A 7392-nucleotide genomic window follows, 5' to 3' on the forward strand; every position below is an offset into this window, starting at 1 on the left:
GTAGCATTCTCATAAACAGGCCAGGAGATCTAACGGCAGATTAGAGAAGGGATATATTAAGCACTTCACTACCAGAATCCATGAAATAAGCCTCAGATGCCTAACTTTCATCGAGCAAATGTGAATGTTGGGGCACTTTTTAAAATGAGAGCCCTTCGCTCCATGCCATTCACTAGTAATACACACGAATATCAATGAACAGCTTTACATAACATGCAATGTAGGCCACAGTCCTCATTCAGTCATTTCCATTTCTGAAATCTCCACTGTAGACCATGAGCCATGGAAATGAGTGGAGATACTCTGAAAGAATTGGCTTTTGAACTCTTAATGCTGCAATCTTCCTTAGGGTAATGTTCAAAGCAACTGCCCTAACAATGAGGATACACATTGGACCCCATCCCTGCCCTTAGAAAAGATGCCTTTGATATCAGATGCCCTAGCCATGTGGAAACCAATTTTACAGATTGATAATTAACATGACTGCAGTCACTGTTGGCAGAGGGGTCTCCATTTTAATACCTTCAGTCTCTTTGGTGCATCTCCTTGAATTGGCTGAAGCAGCATCCCCGTCTGTGATAACGGAGCAACACAAGATTTCCTTACCATACGCTCACACCTTAAAAATGAGAAGACATTATGACAGAAGAAATTATAATGAAGAAGCTAGCGACCAATTTTGCTTTAGCTTCTGCAGCTAAAAATGTCGTTTCTGTTACACACCCCAGAGTTCCCTCCAAGTAGTCACTAGCACAGTCACACTGGTACTAGGGATGTCACACCAGTCTGCCAACCCCACCATCTTCTTATAATTCTATCTTTTTTCCTCAGTCCTGCATCTCCCTTAAGTCTCTTTGTTGTTTATGAGCATATGCATATTGTACCATTTGTTATAACAAATTAGTGGTTCGCTTAGGTTTCATTTGTTGGTTTTCAGACGCACCTCCTTGCCATTCTTGCTGCTCACCTTTGATGGAGTATTTTTGTTGTTGTTTGACTGTGGGGTATCTGTCTGCGTGGGGAAGTTAAGATGTTTTATTCCCATTTAAAATATTTTGTCCTTCTTGCCAGCATGAGAGGTGTTCTAGCGGGAGAGATTTGTATCCCTGCCAAACCTTTTTCCATCCCAAAATGGAAATCACCACACACACAATAATCATAATACCCAGATTTGGCAAGCTGCTGTGTACACAACAGCTCTAATGAATATGCAGTAGCAACTGGAAGTTACTGTGTAAGTTTCTTTCTTAGAAACCCACAAGGGAATTGATGCCACCTTTTTTATGTGTACAGCACTTGTGGATTACAACCAAAACTAAAATACAAACTAGTTTAAAGAGGGAAATAATTTATTTATTCCCCAATTCATTCCACTGCAAGCTCAGGCCCTGTAGTATAATTTATATATTGACCTACAGCCCTTTCCCCCCCACCACCTTTTTGGTGAAAGTTTAAAATGATTCATATCATCATCAACATCATCATCTACAAGGTGATTTTGTTCTTCCTACCCCAGATTTTGCTGCAGAAAATCTATGCTACAAACATGTATATTTGCTTCAATTGTTTTTCTAAAAAATTTCAAAAAAATCTTTTACAGACACACACACCATATAATTACATACATGCATGTATGCATGCATATACACACCTGCTCCTGAGACTACTTTTACTTTGGCTGCCAAATACAAAGTGGGGGGAAATCCAGTGCAAAGATATGCACATTTAAATCTCGTTGAAATTAGTGGGACTTTAAAACAGCAATTCTGTGCTGGATTGTGGCCATTAAACTTAGATTTTATATGGCTTGTCATTACATTTTCAAAATGCCATCCACTTAGCCTAAGTGCTAATAACTTAAAATGTGGTTACAGTAAATGCTTAAGTTTACTATATTAATTTTTTTTTACGAAAAAGAAACAGTGGTCAGAGGAGATTTTTTTTACTCTGGAGGTGAAAAAATAAACATAATTTACTCTGCCCAGCAAGTTCATTCACACCAGTCTTCCTGGAGATATTATTCCCTATAGTGGCTTTGTGTGAGTTCATTCTCAGCTTACAAGCAATCTGAGTCTAGGGGGAAATGAAGGAAGGAAAACTAGAGCAACTGGAACAATTGCACTGTAAATGATCCATATCCAAAATTTATGCCCAGCATTTTATTGGAAACAATGCAAATTAGATGAACTCAAAAACCTGAAGAAAAACTATCTGCCGAAGAAAAATGGCAGACACCTTACTAAATGAAGCCAGCCTTGTAAAAGCTTAAAGACAGCTAAAATGGGTTGTTGTTACAGTGAAAAGTACTCCATTCTCTTTACATCATGGGCGGCTCCATATTACAGTGCTGAATGTAGAAGTATTTGGGTTTTAAAGTGCTAAATACTGTTCTTCTATTCAACCGGTGTTTATTCGCCTGCCAATGGGTGGCTCCTGCTCCAGTCAATGATTTGGTTCCATTAAGAAAACAGACACCAAACTAGTTTTAGGAGTCTTTAGAAGGCTGCATCGAAGTTGAAATCCTGGCCCTTGTCTATTCGAGGGAAAAGCCCAGGGTGGCTCCGCAGTAGCGGCATGTCACTTATATGACGCTGCAGCCATCACAGAACCATCCCAGGGCTTTCCTTCAAAGATCCGAAATTAAAAGGTTGGGGGCTTACCCCGACTTTTTTCTCTTCCAGTGAGGCGATGCCGCATCCCCAGTCTGTTGGAATCTTCCAACTTTGCGTCGGAGGCAACTTTGGTCGCTGGAAAGCCTCTGGCGCAGCTGACAGCTCCCTCTCGCTCCCCTCACCTTGCCTCCTGTTGTGGATCTCGCCCCTTCCTGTAAGTGCCAGCAAGTGTCCCAGCAAGGTGAGGGGCGCCAGCACCGCACTGGGGGCCATGGAGGGGAGAGGAAGGGTTGCTGCTTCTCTAGCTGCCCATGTGGGGGGGGTGTCCCTGGTGGGCGGATCAGCCCGCATCCTCCCACTAGGCCGAGGCCAGGCTGGGGCTGCTGCCTTATCCGGTCCGGGGAGCGCATTGCCTTGGTTCTGCCTCTGATCTGCCTGGTGAAGAGCCTTGCGGTGCCCGCCGGTCCGGAGCAGACTACAGTGCACCCCATCCTCTGCCACACTTGCGTTTCAGGCCGTGGAGACTACCTGGCAGGAGCACAAGTGCAGGATAGTGGGGTCTCGAGGTGCCCTTGTATAGACACACCCCTTGAAGTAGCATATTCACTTACTTTCTGAGAGAAACTATTTTCCCAGGTGTGTGTAGATGCTTAGAGAGTGCAGTGTATATCTATTAAGGAGAGTTTGATGGCTTTACAGATTATTTCTGTAGGACGGGAATGTGACTGCTAAGAATACAAGCTGGACCTCAGCCCTGTGAGCCAAATCCAGCCTACCTGGGGTCCTAATCTGGCCCTGGCCCTTTCTCCTGACTGCCTATCATTTCCCACCTTTTGTGCATCTCCCCTCCCCTCCCCTCCCCTCCCCACCCCACCCCCAGGCCATTCTGGAAAGTTGAGATGCCTCACTTAAGGCTTGGTTACCAGCAAAAAGAGCTTTAACTTAAAATATGCTGATAATTTTTGGTGGTTTGCCAGCTTGTGTGCAGTTTTCCCGCATCCTAAAAGGCTGAAATGCCTCTCCTAAGGCTTAGTTATTGACCATGAGAGCTTTAAAGTAAAAAAAAAATGCTGGTATTTTGCCCCTCTCCTTTTGCCTTATGCTCCACCCACTGAGAGCTTCTCAGAAATTGAATTTGGCCCTTGGGCTGAAAGCATCCCCCAACCCTGCACTAAGGACACATGAATGGTGTCCATGCCAATGAAGAGGACAAAGGAATTGGGGGCCTGTTTCCAGGGCTGAACTATAGAGGGAACAACAGCTCAGCTGTGGAAGTAGCAGGAAGCGTGGTGTCCGGTCTTCACACAATGAAGACAAATGCTAAACATTTGCACAAAACTACATGAATGCAGTTTGTGTTTGTGCAGTTTTGTGCTGTTTAGCATTTGTCTTGGTTGGTGACTTACAATTTCTGCCTCCGGTTTTGTGATTTTGTCCGGTCTTCACAGACGCTATAGAACTTGAATGCCTGCAAGCCTTGCTCCCTCCTCCAGACACCCAATTAGGAGGGACAACTGAGCTCAGGCAGAAGTTCTGAAGCTCCACAGAAGCATGTCTCCTTCCCACCCAAGCTGTGGGGCCGAGGGAGCCAGGCACTGAGCCCCATTAAGCTCCAACCTAGTCGGACTGAGAGCCTCCAAGATGCTCTTCAGATTCCCAGGCTATAGCTGGGACCTCAAAACCCTGGGATCTGCCACTTGCAACATCTGCAATCACAGCCCCAGGCAAGGCTCAGAAGGAGCCACCGGTCAGGTTCTTTGTTGTATGAAACAGAAGCTTAATGCAGCTCAGCCCTTGGCAAGCCTACATAGCAAACTCTGTTGAGAAGATTGCAACTGTATTGCTGATACGTCAAGCAGAAACTAAAGGTTAAACTTGTGAATTACATTATTGACTGAAATACATAACCTACATAAACAGCATTTCGTACAACCATTGTTAATTCAAAGCAGTGAAGAAAACTAATCTGAGCCGCAGGAGTAATGAACCGGCAAGCAGGAAGCACCAGCAAAACTTTGAAGGGGCTTACAAAAAGAAAAGGTATCGTTCAGAGGCTACAGAGCATGAAAGCACAAAACAGCTGCCAGATAAACTGGAAGAAGAAAAGTGATAATGTATTATTATTTTTTAGTGGGAGGCATTATGGGATAATTTCAATATGCTTGCCAATAGGACCTGGGGCAGAAATGTTTACCATCTCTACAATTGCCCATCACTTTCCATTCTGTTGGTCTAGGTAGTCAACTATTGGGCAGAATCCAGCGGGGTGTTTATGCCCACATGTGGTGGGTCCCGCCAATTCCATTGCGCAAGTGGTACCCATCACTTACACAAGGGAGATTGAGTGCTTCCTAAGGGAAGCCTGAAATGAGCTGAAATGCCCATTTCTGGAAGGAGTCAGGTCAGCCGAGCTACTTTATGCGAACTCTGCTGAGCTGCCTCCTTCCAGAAACGAGCATTTTGACTCATTTCTGGTTGCCCCAGAAACACTACATTGCCATTGCGCAAGTGGTGGGGGCCTCTAGCGCAATGGAATTGGCAGGGCGGAAGCCAATTGGCAGTGGGGTGGAAGCACCCAATTGGATTCTGCCCAATACATCAATACCATGTTGGATACAAGATCATCTCACCTTTGGTGACTATACTTAACACTCTGGTTAGAAACAATGGGAGTAATCCAAGCAAAGTTACTTATATGAATCAAATTATACTGATTTGCCTAGTTTTTTATTACTATGTAAAGGAGCTTAGAAAGTGAAGATAGTGTTTGTGTTGGCTGAATAAGATCGTCATCAACACTTCAGCCTTTTGCAATCAGTTTTTGTTCAGAGTGAAAAGCTATTATCAATTAGATCAGGGAATTTCTGGCTCGTAGACCCTCCTTGGATTCCTCCAAGCCCCATGTGCCCAGGGAAGCCCCACTGTTATCTCTGATCTCAGATAACAGCAGGCATCCCCCTGTGTGCCTCTCTCCCTCCCAATTAAAAATTTTCTGATGCTGCTGTATTTATATTTGTTCTGTCTCTGCAGGGCCAGTTCCTGCTTCTGGGGGACCCTGAGCAAGGTGCCTCCTGGTGCCTCCCCCCACTGCTGAGGCCACTACAGGCCATGGTGACTGTGCCTCCACCTCCTTCAGGCAGAAGGCTGGTGGCAGTTCCCCTCAACATTGCCAGTTGCTCACCTGATGACATAGCAGTGCTTCTTAGCGATAGCTGCTGCTGCTGCCCAAAGAAAGGGCCCCCATAAGCAGCGCTGCCTACTGCTTCTTGCTATTGCTGATCATTTACCTGCCCAGGTGGGCAGGTGGTACTGGCAACTAGGGGGTGCCGCATCCATGCTCTTGCTCGCTCCTTCTGCTGCTCATAGCAGCCACCGCCATGTCCTCAATTCTTAGCCTGCCAGCCTCCAGCACCTGGCTGATCAGCTTAGTCAGTGGCAGCAAGCAGGCGCTGCTGTGGCTGATCAAACGCAAAGGGAAGAAGAGGAGAGGAATCGTGGTCACCGAGCCATCCATGGCCTGGCCCATGCAGCACCAAGTAGGATGTGTTCTCCAAGGAGGCCCAATCCTGGCAGCAGAAAGAAGCAGCTGCCACTGACCTCATCCCTGTAGGCCAAGCCCAAGGGTCATATCTGGCTCACATGGGCTCCCAATCCACCCCTCTAGGGTTTGCCAGGTGGCCAGTGCCCACTTCTGGCCCCACCCACTTTCCCTGAACTGCCAATCATTTTATGGTTTCCCAATTTTTGCATGTTTCCTCCTCTTCTAAAAGGTTGGGATGCCTCCCCTGAGGCTTTGTTGCTGAGAAAGAGGGCAGGCGGTGGTGAATGCAACTGCATTAGGGTGGGTCAGGGGTCAGCAGTGGGCCCTCCCAGAGCCCTGAGACCTCCGTATCTTCCCAGTTATGCTAACCTAGCCCCAATGCCAAACCTGTGTCTCTGTTTCAGTGAAACAGCAGTAAAATAAGAGGAAAATAATATTACATTTTAAACCCAGCAGATTTAAGAGTGAGCTACTGCATTTAGGTCACTTGCTTGTAGCAGGCTGACCACGAGGAGTTCACCGTTTTCAGAATGACTAGATATGAAGCCGACTAAACTAATGGTTGCACATATGAAGCTCTTTTGAAGACTGCACAAACAAGCAAAGTTGAAGGGAAGCCAGACTAAGGATGAGCCAGTTTGCATTTACAGCTGCCCCATGGGCATGTCTCAGAAGAGCAAAAAGGCTGCTGTCAAAGGGCTCACAATGAATCAGTACTCCTGTGGATGTGAATGTGTGAGAGCTGGTCCTCTACTGAGGGAGGGGAGCTATACACATGATGTGTATGATCACAGCGGCCCACTAAAGAGATGCTGTCATCACAAAAATCATGGCGGCCCCAATACAGAGCTGCTAGATCCCCCACACAGTGCATGTGGGAGTTGCACCATTGTAAGCACGACAGCAGCCTACACAGGAAGCCAAAGTATGTAAGCGTGATTAACATTTCCTTTTACCCTTCACAATTTTCTCATTGGGGCAGTGCACATACACATGTTGGCTTTGTGTGCATTTCTTAACATTGCATTCGTAAGCGCAGTGGAAGAATGTCTGCAGTTTAGCCAAGCGTTGCACATTCATCCTGAACGAATCTGAATGGAACAACTTCTGCAGCCACCTACGGTCCTGATGCAATCTGAGAACTGAGCCACTAGCATATGATTCTCCCTCTACAGAGCTACTCGTCAGTTTGATTTAAAGGCGGGGAAGGTGTATTATCAACCACCTGAACTCTGTTTT

This window comes from Elgaria multicarinata, chromosome 5 (genome assembly GCF_023053635.1).
Source record: "Elgaria multicarinata webbii isolate HBS135686 ecotype San Diego chromosome 5, rElgMul1.1.pri, whole genome shotgun sequence".
NCBI classification, from domain to species: domain Eukaryota; kingdom Metazoa; phylum Chordata; class Lepidosauria; order Squamata; family Anguidae; genus Elgaria; species Elgaria multicarinata.